Source organism: Pimephales promelas, chromosome 2 (genome assembly GCF_988280905.1).
Source record: "Pimephales promelas chromosome 2, fPimPro1.hap1.1, whole genome shotgun sequence".
Classification (NCBI taxonomy): Eukaryota; Metazoa; Chordata; class Actinopteri; order Cypriniformes; family Leuciscidae; genus Pimephales; species Pimephales promelas.
In genome coordinates, this window is record NC_142770.1 from 1,314,004 (window position 1) to 1,327,173 (window position 13,170).

Here is a 13,170-nt window from a genome sequence, read left to right on the forward strand (position 1 = left end):
CTTACACCTGAGCGCAAAAATGGAGTCTCTAGACCCTTCCAGAGCTGAGATATCGAAACTCAAACTTTCGACCCGAAAAAAAACGAGTGTTACCCCTTATGTTTTTTTTTTTGGCGAAAAATCAAGTATCCCCAATCTTCTCGAAACTCTGGATTCTGATAGAGGGCACTGAGACTTACACCTGAGCGCAAAAATGGAGGCTCTAGACCCTTCCAGAGCTGAGATATCGAAACTCAAAATTTCGACCCCAAAAAAAACGACAGTGTTACCCCTTACGTTTTTTTTTTTGGGCGAAAAATCAAGTATCCCCAATCTTCTCGAAACTCTGGATTCTGATAGAGGGCACTGAGACTTACACCTGAGCGCAAAAATGGAGGCTCTAGACCCTTCCAGAGCTGAGATATCGAAACTCAAAATTTCGACCCGAAAAAAAAACGACAGTGTTACCCCTTACGTTTTTTTTTCGGGTCGAAATTTTGAGTTTCGATATCTCAGCTCTGGAAGGATCTAGAGCCTCCATTTTTGCGCTCAGGTGAAAGTCTCAGTGCCCTCTATCAGAATCCAGAGTTTTGAGAAGATTGGGGATACTTGATTTTTCCCCCCCCCCAAAAAAACGTAAGGGGTAACACTGTCGTTTTTTTTTTCGGGTCGAAAGTTTGAGTTTCGATATCTCAGCTCTGGAAGGATCTAGAGCCTCCATTTTTGCGCTCAGGTGCAAGTCTCAGTGCCCTCTATCAGAATCCAGAGTTTTGAGAAGATTGGGGATACTTGATTTTTCCCCCCAAAAAAAACGTAAGGGGTAACACTGTCGTTTTTTTTTCGGGTCGAAAGTTTGAGTTTCGATATCTCAGCTCTGGAAGGATCTAGAGCCTCCATTTTTGCGCTCAGGTGTAAGTCTCAGTGCCCTCTATCAGAATCCAGAGTTTCGAGAAGATTGGGGATACTTGATTTTTCGCCCAAAAAAAAAACGTAAGGGGTAACACTGTCGTTTTTTTTTCGGGTCGAAATTTTGAGTTTCGATATCTCAGCTCTGAAAGGGTCCAGAGCCTCCATTTTTGCGCTCAGGTGTAAGTCTCAGTGCCCTCTATCAGAATCCAGAGTTTCGAGAAGATTGGGGATACTTGATTTTTCGCCCCAAAAAAAAAAACGTAAGGGGTAACACTGTCGTTTTTTTTTCGGGTCGAAATTTTGAGTTTCGATATCTCAGCTCTGGAAGGGTCTAGAGCCTCCATTTTTGCGCTCAGGTGTAAGTCTCAGTGCCCTCTATCAGAATCCAGAGTTTCGAGAAGATTGGGGATACTTGATTTTTCGCCCCCCAAAAAAAAACGTAAGGGGTAACACTGTCGGTTTTTTTTCGGGTCGAAATTTTGAGTTTCGATATCTCAGCTCTGGAAGGGTCTAGAGCCTCCATTTTTGCGCTCAGGTGTAAGTCTCAGTGCCCTCTATCAGAATCCAGAGTTTCGAGAAGATTGGGGATACTTGATTTTTCGCCCAAAAAAAAAAAAACGTAAGGGGTAACACTGTCGGTTTTTTTTCGGGTCGAAATTTTGAGTTTCGATATCTCAGCTCTGGAAGGGTCTAGAGCCTCCATTTTTGCGCTCTGGTGTAAGTCTCAGTGCCCTCTATCAGAATCCAGAGTTTTGAGAAGATTGGAGATACTTGATTTTTCGCCAAAAAAAAAAAACGACAGTGTTACCCCTTACGTTTTTTTTTTGGGGGCGAAAAATCAAGTATCCCCAATCTTCTCGAAACTCTGGATTCTGATAGAGGGCACTGAGACTTACACCTGAGCGCAAAAATGGAGGCTCTAGATCCTTCCAGAGCTGAGATATCGAAACTCAAAATTTCGACCCGAAAAAAAAACGTAAGGGGTAACACTGTCGTTTTTTTTTCGGGTCGAAATTTTGAGTTTCGATATCTCAACTCTGGAAGGGTCTAGAGCCTCCATTTTTGCGCTCAGGTGTAAGTCTCAGTGCCCTCTATCAGAATCCAGAGTTTCGAGAAGATTGGGGATACTTGATTTTTCGCCCCAAAAAAAAAACGTAAGGGGTAACACTGTCGTTTTTTTTTTCGGGTCGAAATTTTGAGTTTCGATATCTCAGCTCTGAAAGGGTCCAGAGCCTCCATTTTTGCGCTCAGGTGTAAGTCTCAGTGCCCTCTATCAGAATCCAGAGTTTCGAGAAGATTGGGGATACTTGATTTTTCGGCCAAAAAAAAAAAAAAAACGTAAGGGGTAACACTGTCGTTTTTTTTTCGGGTCGAAATTTTGAGTTTCGATATCTCAGCTCTGGAAGGGTCTAGAGCCTCCATTTTTGCGCTCTGGTGTAAGTCTCAGTGCCCTCTATCAGAATCCAGAGTTTTGAGAAGATTGGAGATACTTGATTTTTCGCCCAAAAAAAAAAAACGACAGTGTTACCCCTTACGTTTTTTTTTTTGGGCGAAAAATCAAGTATCTCCAATCTTCTCGAAACTCTGGATTCTGATAGAGGGCACTGAGACTTACACCTGAGCGCAAAAATGGAGGCTCTAGAACCTTCCAGAGCTGAGATATCGAAACTCAAAATTTCGACCCGAAAAAAAAACGACAGTGTTACCCCTTACGTTTTTTTTTGGGGGGCGAAAAATCAAGTATCCCCAATCTTCTCGAAACTCTGGATTCTGATAGAGGGCACAGAGACTTACACCTGAGCGCAAAAATGGAGGCTCTAGACCCTTCCAGAGCTGAGATATCGAAACTCAAAATTTCGACCCGAAAAAAAAACGACAGTGTTACCCCTTACGTTTTTTTTGGGGGGGCGAAAAATCAAGTATGCCCAATCTTCTCGAAACTCTGGATTCTGATAGAGGGCACTGAGACTTACACCTGAGCGCTAAAATGGAGGCTCTAGACCCTTCCAGAGCTGAGATATCGAAACTCAAAATTTCGACCCGAAAAAAAAACGACAGTGTTACCCCTTACGTTTTTTTTTTTGGGGGCGAAAAATCAAGTATCCCCAATCTTCTCGAAACTCTGGATTCTGATAGAGGGCACTGAGACTTACACCTGAGCGCAAAAATGGAGGCTCTAGACCCTTCCAGAGCTGAGATATCGAAACTCAAACTTTCGACCCGAAAAAAAACCGACAGTGTTACCCCTTACGTTTGTTTTTTTGGGCGAAAAATCAAGTATCCCCAATCTTCTCGAAACTCTGGATTCTGATAGAGGGCACTGAGACTTACACCTGAGCGCAAAAATGGAGGCTCTAGACCCTTCCAGAGCTGAGATATCGAAACTCAAACTTTCGACCCGAAAAAAAACGAGTGTTACCCCTTATGTTTTTTTTTTTTGGGCGAAAAATCAAGTATCCCCAATCTTCTCGAAACTCTGGATTCTGATAGAGGGCACTGAGACTTACACCTGAGCGCAAAAATGGAGGCTCTAGACCCTTCCAGAGCTGAGATATCGAAACTCAAAATTTCGACCCGAAAAAAAAACGACAGTGTTACCCCTTACGTTTTTTTTTGGGGGGCGAAAAATCAAGTATCCCCAATCTTCTCGAAACTCTGGATTCTGATAGAGGGCACAGAGACTTACACCTGAGCGCAAAAATGGAGGCTCTAGACCCTTCCAGAGCTGAGATATCGAAACTCAAAATTTCGACCCGAAAAAAAAAACGACAGTGTTACCCCTTACGTTTTTTTTTTCGGGTCGAAATTTTGAGTTTCGATATCTCAGCTCTGGAAGGATCTAGAGCCTCCATTTTTGCGCTCAGGTGTAAGTCTCAGTGCCCTCTATCAGAATCCAGAGTTTCGAGAAGATTGGGGATACTTGATTTTTCGCCCAAAAAAAAAAAACGTAAGGGGTAACACTGTCGTTTTTTTTTCGGGTCGAAATTTTGAGTTTCGATATCTCAGCTCTGGAAGGGTCTAGAGCCTCCATTTTTGCGCTCTGGTGTAAGTCTCAGTGCCCTCTATCAGAATCCAGAGTTTTGAGAAGATTGGAGATACTTGATTTTTCGCCCAAAAAAAAAAACGACAGTGTTACCCCTTACGTTTTTTTTTTTTGGGCGAAAAATCAAGTATCTCCAATCTTCTCGAAACTCTGGATTCTGATAGAGGGCACTGAGACTTACACCTGAGCGCAAAAATGGAGGCTCTAGACCCTTCCAGAGCTGAGATATCGAAACTCAAAATTTCGACCCGAAAAAAAAACGACAGTGTTACCCCTTACGTTTTTTTTGGGGGGGCAAAAAATCAAGTATCCCCAATCTTCTCGAAACTCTGGATTCTGATAGAGGGCACAGAGACTTACACCTGAGCGCAAAAATGGAGGCTCTAGACCCTTCCAGAGATGAGATATCGAAACTCAAAATTTCGACCCGAAAAAAAAACGACAGTGTTACCCCTTACGTTTTTTTGGGGGGGGGCGAAAAATCAAGTATGCCCAATCTTCTCGAAACTCTGGATTCTGATAGAGGGCACTGAGACTTACACCTGAGCGCAAAAATGGAGGCTCTAGACCCTTCCAGAGCTGAGATATCGAAACTCAAAATTTCGACCCGAAAAAAAAAACGACAGTGTTACCCCTTACGTTTTTTTTTTTTGGGGCGAAAAATCAAGTATCCCCAATCTTCTCGAAACTCTGGATTCTGATAGAGGGCACTGAGACTTACACCTGAGCGCAAAAATGGAGGCTCTAGACCCTTCCAGAGCTGAGATATCGAAACTCAAACTTTCGACCCGAAAAAAAACCGACAGTGTTACCCCTTACGTTTGTTTTTTTGGGCGAAAAATCAAGTATCCCCAATCTTCTCGAAACTCTGGATTCTGATAGAGGGCACTGAGACTTACACCTGAGCGCAAAAATGGAGGCTCTAGACCCTTCCAGAGCTGAGATATCGAAACTCAAAATTTCGACCCGAAAAAAAAACGACAGTGTTACCCCTTACGTTTTTTTTTTTGGGCGAAAAATCAAGTATCCCCAATCTTCTCGAAACTCTGGATTCTGATAGAGGGCACTGAGACTTACACCTGAGTGCAAAAATGGAGGCTCTAGACCCTTCCAGAGCTGAGATATCGAAACTCAAAATTTTGACCCGAAAAAAAAACGACAGTGTTACCCCTTACGTTTTTTTTTTTGGGCGAAAAATCAAGTATCCCCAATCTTCTCGAAACTCTGGATTCTGATAGAGGGCACTGAGACTTACACCTGAGCGCAAAAATGGAGGCTCTAGACCCTTCCAGAGCTGAGATATCGAAACTCAAAATTTCGACCCGAAAAAAAACCGACAGTGTTACCCCTTACGTTTTTTTTTTTTTTTTGGGGTGAAAAACCAAGTATCCCCAATTTTCTCGAAACTCTGAATTCTGATAGAGGGCACTGAGACTTACACCTGAGCGCAAAAATGGAGGCTCTAGACCCTTTCAGAGCTGAGATATCGAAAATCAAAATTTCGACCAGAAAAAAAACGACAGTGTTACCCCTTACGTTTTTTTTATTTCGGGCGAAAAATTTAAGTATCCCCAATCTTCTCGAAACTCTGGATTCTGATAGAGGGCACTGAGACTTACACCTGAGCGCAAAAATGGAGGCTCTAGACCCTTCCAGAGCTGAGATATCGAAACTCAAAATTTCGACCCGAAAAAAAAACGACAGTGTTACCCCTTACGTTTTTTTTTTTGGGCGAAAAATCAAGTATCCCCAATCTTCTCGAAACTCTGGATTCTGATAGAGGGCACTGAGACTTACACCTGAGTGCAAAAATGGAGGCTCTAGACCCTTCCAGAGCTGAGATATCGAAACTCAAAATTTTGACCCGAAAAAAAAACGACAGTGTTACCCCTTACGTTTTTTTTTTTTTGGGCGAAAAATCAAGTATCCCCAATCTTCTCGAAACTCTGGATTCTGATAGAGGGCACTGAGACTTACACCTGAGCGCAAAAATGGAGGCTCTAGACCCTTCCAGAGCTGAGATATCGAAACTCAAAATTTCGACCCGAAAAAAAACCGACAGTGTTACCCCTTACGTTTTTTTTTTTTTTTTTGGGGCGAAAAACCAAGTATCCCCAATTTTCTCGAAACTCTGAATTCTGATAGAGGGCACTGAGACTTACACCTGAGCGCAAAAATGGAGGCTCTAGACCCTTTCAGAGCTGAGATATCGAAAATCAAAATTTCGACCAGAAAAAAAACGACAGTGTTACCCCTTACGTTTTTTTTATTTCGGGCGAAAAATTTAAGTATCCCCAATCTTCTCGAAACTCTGGATTCTGATAGAGGGCACTGAGACTTACACCTGAGCGCAAAAATGGAGGCTCTAGACCCTTCCAGAGCTGAGATATCGAAACTCAAAATTTCGACCCGAAAAAAAAACGACAGTGTTACCCCTTACGTTTTTTTTTTTTTTTCGGGCGAAAAATCAAGTATCCCCAATCTTCTCGAAACTCTGGATTCTGATAGAGGGCACTGAGACTTACACCTGAGCGCAAAAATGGAGGCTCTAGACCCTTCCAGAGCTGAGATATCGAAACTCAAACTTTCGACCCGAAAAAAAAAACGACAGTGTTACCCCTTACGTTTTTTTTTTTTTTGGGCGAAAAATCAAGTATCCCCAATCTTCTCGAAACTCTGGATTCTGATAGAGGGCACTGAGACTTACACCTGAGCGCAAAAATGGAGGCTCTAGACCCTTCTAGAGCTGAGATATCGAAACTCAAAATTTTGACCCGAAAAAAAACGACAGTGTTACCCCTTACGTTTTTTTTTTTTGGGCGAAAAATCAAGTATCCCCAATCTTCTCGAAACTCTGGATTCTGATAGAGGGCACTGAGACTTACACCTGAGCGCAAAAATGGAGGCTCTAGACCCTTCCAGAGCTGAGATATCGAAACTCAAAATTTCGACCCGAAAAAAAAACGACAGTGTTACCCCTTACGTTTTTTTTGGGGGGGCGAAAAATCAAGTATCCCCAATCTTCTCGAAACTCTGGATTCTGATAGAGGGCACAGAGACTTACACCTGAGCGCAAAAATGGAGGCTCTAGACCCTTTCAGAGCTGAGATATCGAAACTCAAAATTTCGACCCGAAAAAAAAACGACAGTGTTACCCCTTACGTTTTTTTTTTTTTTTTTGGGCGAAAAATCAAGTATCCCCAATCTTCTCGAAACTCTGGATTCTGATAGAGGGCACTGAGACTTACACCTGAGCGCAAAAATGGAGGCTCTAGACCCTTCCAGAGCTGAGATATCGAAACTCAAACTTTCGACCCGAAAAAAAAAACGACAGTGTTACCCCTTACGTTTTTTTTTTTTTGGGCGAAAAATCAAGTATCCCCAATCTTCTCGAAACTCTGGATTCTGATAGAGGGCACTGAGACTTACACCTGAGCGCAAAAATGGAGGCTCTAGACCCTTCTAGAGCTGAGATATCGAAACTCAAAATTTTGACCCGAAAAAAAACGACAGTGTTACCCCTTACGTTTTTTTTTTTTGGGCGAAAAATCAAGTATCCCCAATCTTCTCGAAACTCTGGATTCTGATAGAGGGCACTGAGACTTACACCTGAGCGCAAAAATGGAGGCTCTAGACCCTTCCAGAGCTGAGATATCGAAACTCAAAATTTCGACCCGAAAAAAAAACGACAGTGTTACCCCTTACGTTTTTTTTGGGGGGGCGAAAAATCAAGTATCCCCAATCTTCTCGAAACTCTGGATTCTGATAGAGGGCACAGAGACTTACACCTGAGCGCAAAAATGGAGGCTCTAGACCCTTCCAGAGCTGAGATATCGAAACTCAAAATTTCGACCCGAAAAAAAAAACGACAGTGTTACCCCTTACGTTTTTTTTTTTGGGGCGAAAAATCAAGTATCCCCAATCTTCTCGAAACTCTGGATTCTGATAGAGGGCACTGAGACTTACACCTGAGCGCAAAAATGGAGGCTCTAGACCCTTCCAGAGCTGAGATATCGAAACTCAAACTTTCGACCCGAAAAAAAACCGACAGTGTTACCCCTTACGTTTGTTTTTTTGGGCGAAAAATCAAGTATCCCCAATCTTCTCGAAACTCTGGATTCTGATAGAGGGCACTGAGACTTACACCTGAGCGCAAAAATGGAGGCTCTAGACCCTTCCAGAGCTGAGATATCGAAACTCAAAATTTCGACCCGAAAAAAAAACGACAGTGTTACCCCTTACGTTTTTTTTTTTGGGCGAAAAATCAAGTATCCCCAATCTTCTCGAAACTCTGGATTCTGATAGAGGGCACTGAGACTTACACCTGAGTGCAAAAATGGAGGCTCTAGACCCTTCCAGAGCTGAGATATCGAAACTCAAAATTTTGACCCGAAAAAAAAACGACAGTGTTACCCCTTACGTTTTTTTTTTTTGGGCGAAAAATCAAGTATCCCCAATCTTCTCGAAACTCTGGATTCTGATAGAGGGCACTGAGACTTACACCTGAGCGCAAAAATGGAGGCTCTAGACCCTTCCAGAGCTGAGATATCGAAACTCAAAATTTCGACCCGAAAAAAAACCGACAGTGTTACCCCTTACGTTTTTTTTTTTTTTTTGGGGCGAAAAACCAAGTATCCCCAATTTTCTCGAAACTCTGAATTCTGATAGAGGGCACTGAGACTTACACCTGAGCGCAAAAATGGAGGCTCTAGACCCTTTCAGAGCTGAGATATCGAAAATCAAAATTTCGACCAGAAAAAAAACGACAGTGTTACCCCTTACGTTTTTTTTATTTCGGGCGAAAAATTTAAGTATCCCCAATCTTCTCGAAACTCTGGATTCTGATAGAGGGCACTGAGACTTACACCTGAGCGCAAAAATGGAGGCTCTAGACCCTTCCAGAGCTGAGATATCGAAACTCAAAATTTCGACCCGAAAAAAAAACGACAGTGTTACCCCTTACGTTTTTTTTTTTTTTTTTCGGGCGAAAAATCAAGTATCCCCAATCTTCTCGAAACTCTGGATTCTGATAGAGGGCACTGAGACTTACACCTGAGCGCAAAAATGGAGGCTCTAGACCCTTCCAGAGCTGAGATATCGAAACTCAAACTTTCGACCCGAAAAAAAAAACGACAGTGTTACCCCTTACGTTTTTTTTTTTTTTGGGCGAAAAATCAAGTATCCCCAATCTTCTCGAAACTCTGGATTCTGATAGAGGGCACTGAGACTTACACCTGAGCGCAAAAATGGAGGCTCTAGACCCTTCTAGAGCTGAGATATCGAAACTCAAAATTTTGACCCGAAAAAAAACGACAGTGTTACCCCTTACGTTTTTTTTTTTTGGGCGAAAAATCAAGTATCCCCAATCTTCTCGAAACTCTGGATTCTGATAGAGGGCACTGAGACTTACACCTGAGCGCAAAAATGGAGGCTCTAGACCCTTCCAGAGCTGAGATATCGAAACTCAAAATTTCGACCCGAAAAAAAAACGACAGTGTTACCCCTTACGTTTTTTTTGGGGGGGCGAAAAATCAAGTATCCCCAATCTTCTCGAAACTCTGGATTCTGATAGAGGGCACAGAGACTTACACCTGAGCGCAAAAATGGAGGCTCTAGACCCTTTCAGAGCTGAGATATCGAAACTCAAAATTTCGACCCGAAAAAAAACGACAGTGTTACCCCTTACGTTTTTTTTTTTTGGGCGAAAAATCAAGTATCCCCAATCTTCTTAAAACTCTGGATTCTGATAGAGGGCACTGAGACTTACACCTGAGCGCAAAAATGGAGGCTCTAGACCCTTCCAGAGCTGAGATATCGAAACTCAAAATTTCGATCCGAAAAAAAAACGACAGTGTTACCCCTTACGTTTTTTTTTTTTGGGCGAAAAATCAAGTATCTCCAATCTTCTCGAAACTCTGGATTCTGATAGAGGGCACTGAGACTTACACCTGAGCGCAAAAATGGAGGCTCTAGACCCTTCCAGAGCTGAGATATCGAAACTCAAAATTTCGACCCGAAAAAAAAACGACAGTGTTACTCCTTACGTTTTTTTTTGGGGGGCGAAAAATCAAGTATCCCCAATCTTCTCGAAACTCTGGATTCTGATAGAGGGCACAGAGACTTACACCTGAGCGCAAAAATGGAGGCTCTAGACCCTTCCAGAGCTGAGATATCGAAACTCAAAATTTCGACCTGAAAAAAAAACGACAGTGTTACCCCTTACGTTTTTTTTTTTTGGCCGAAAAATCAAGTATCCCCAATCTACTCGAAACTCTGGATTCTGATAGAGGGCACTGAGACTTACACCTGAGCGCAAAAATGGAGGCTCTGGACCCTTTCAGAGCTGAGATATCGAAACTCAAAATTTCGACCCGAAAAAAAAAAACGACAGTGTTACCCCTTACGTTTTTTTTATTTCGGGCGAAAAATTTAAGTATCCCCAATCTTCTCGAAACTCTGGATTCTGATAGAGGGCACTGAGACTTACACCTGAGCGCAAAAATGGAGGCTCTAGACCCTTCCAGAGCTGAGATATCGAAACTCAAAATTTCGACCCGAAAAAAAACCGACAGTGTTACCCCTTACGTTTTTTTTTTTTTTTGGGGCGAAAAACCAAGTATCCCCAATTTTCTCGAAACTCTGAATTCTGATAGAGGGCACTGAGACTTACACCTGAGCGCAAAAATGGAGGCTCTAGACCCTTTCAGAGCTGAGATATCGAAAATCAAAATTTCGACCAGAAAAAAAACGACAGTGTTACCCCTTACGTTTTTTTTATTTCGGGCGAAAAATTTAAGTATCCCCAATCTTCTCGAAACTCTGGATTCTGATAGAGGGCACTGAGACTTACACCTGAGCGCAAAAATGGAGGCTCTAGACCCTTCCAGAGCTGAGATATCGAAACTCAAAATTTCGACCCGAAAAAAAAAACGACAGTGTTACCCCTTACGTTTTTTTTTTTGGGGCGAAAAATCAAGTATCCCCAATCTTCTCGAAACTCTGGATTCTGATAGAGGGCACTGAGACTTACACCTGAGCGCAAAAATGGAGGCTCTAGACCCTTCCAGAGCTGAGATATCGAAACTCAAAATTTCGACCAGAAAAAAAAACGACAGTGTTACCCCTTACGTTTTTTTTTTTTGGGCGAAAAATCAAGTATCCCCAATCTTCTCGAAACTCTGGATTCTGATAGAGGGCACTGAGACTTACACCTGAGTGCAAAAATGGAGGCTCTAGACCCTTCCAGAGCTGAGATATCGAAACTCAAAATTTCGACCCGAAAAAAAAACGACAGTGTTACCCTTACGTTTTTTTTTTTGGGCGAAAAATCAAGTATCCCCAATCTTCTCGAAACTCTGGATTCTGATAGAGGGCACTGAGACTTACTCCTGAGCGCAAAAATGGAGGCTCTAGACCCTTCCAGAGCTGAGATATCGAAACTCAAACTTTCGACCCGAAAAAAAAAACCGACAGTGTTACCCCTTACGTTTTGTTTTTTTTTGGGCGAAAAATCAAGTATCCCCAATCTTCTCGAAACTCTGGATTCTGATAGAGGGCACTGAGACTTACACCTGAGCGCAAAAATGGAGGCTCTAGACCCTTCCAGAGCTGAGATATCGAAACTCAAAATTTCGACCCGAAAAAAAAACGACAGTGTTACCCCTTACGTTTTTTTTTTGGGGCGAAAAATCAAGTATCCCCAATCTTCTCGAAACTCTGGATTCTGATAGAGGGCACTGAGACTTACACCTGAGCGCAAAAATGGAGGCTCTAAACCCTTCCAGAGCTGAGATATCGAAACTCAAAATTTCTACCCGAAAAAAAAAACGACAGTGTTACCCCTTACGTTTTTTTTTTTTGGGCGAAAAATCAAGTATCCACAATCTTCTCGAAACTCTGGATTCTGATAGAGGGCACTGAGACTTACACCTGAGCGCAAAAATGGAGGCTCTAGACCATTCCAGAGCTGAGATATCGAAACTCAAAATTTCGACCCGAAAAAAAAACCGACAGTGTTACCCCTTACGTTTTTTTTTTTTGGGCGAAAAATCAAGTATCCCCAATCTTCTCGAAACTCTGGATTCTGATAGAGGGCACTGAGACTTACATCTGAGCGCAAAAATGGAGGCTCTAGACCCTTCCAGAGCTGAGATATCGAAACTCAAAATTTCGACCCGTAAAAAAAACGACAATGTTACCCCTTACGTTTTTTTTTTTGGGCGAAAAATTTAGTATCCCCAATCTTCTCGAAACTCTGGATTCTGATAGAGGGCACTGAGACTTACACCTGAGTGCAAAAATGGAGGCTCTAGACCCTTCCAGAGCTGAGATATCGAAACTCAAAATTTCGACCCGAAAAAAAAACGACAGTGTTACCCCTTACGTTTTTTTTTGGGCGAAAAATTAAGTATCCCCAATCTTCTCGAAACTCTGGATTCTGATAGAGGGCACTGAGACTTACACCTGAGCGCAAAAATGGAGGCTCTAGACCCTTCCAGAGCTGAGATATCGAAACTCAAAATTTCGACCCGAAAAAAAACGACAGTGTTACCCCTTACGTTTTTTTTTTTTTTGGGCGAAAAATCAAGTATCCCCAATCTTCTCGAAACTCTAGATTCTGATAGAGGGCTCTGAGACTTACACCTGAGCGCAAAAATGGAGGCTTTAGACCCTTCCAGAGCTGAGATATCGAAACTCAAAATTTCGACCCGAAAAAAAAAACGACAGTGTTACCCCTTACGTTTTTTTTTTTGGGCGAAAAATTTAGTATCCCCAATCTTCTCGAAACTCTGGATTCTGATAGAGGGCACTGAGACTTACACCTGAGCGCAAAAATGGAGGCTCTAGACCCTTCCAGAGCTGAAATATCGAAACTCAAAATTTCGACCCGAAAAAATAAACGACAGTGTTACCCATTACGTTTTTTGTTTTTGGGCGAAAAATCAAGTATCCCCAATCTTCTCGAAACTCTGGATTCTGATAGAGGGCACTGAGACTTACACCTGAGCGCAAAAATGGAGGCTCTAGACCCTTCCAGAGCTGAGATATCGAAACTCAAAATTTCAAACCGAAAAAAAACCGACAGTGTTACCCTTTACGTTTTTTTTTTGGGCGAAAAATTTAGTATCCCCAATCTTCTCGAAACTCTGGATTCTGATAGAGGGCACTGAGGCTTACACCTGAGCGCAAAAATGGAGGCTCTAGACCCTTCCAGAGCTGAGATATCGAAACTCAAAATT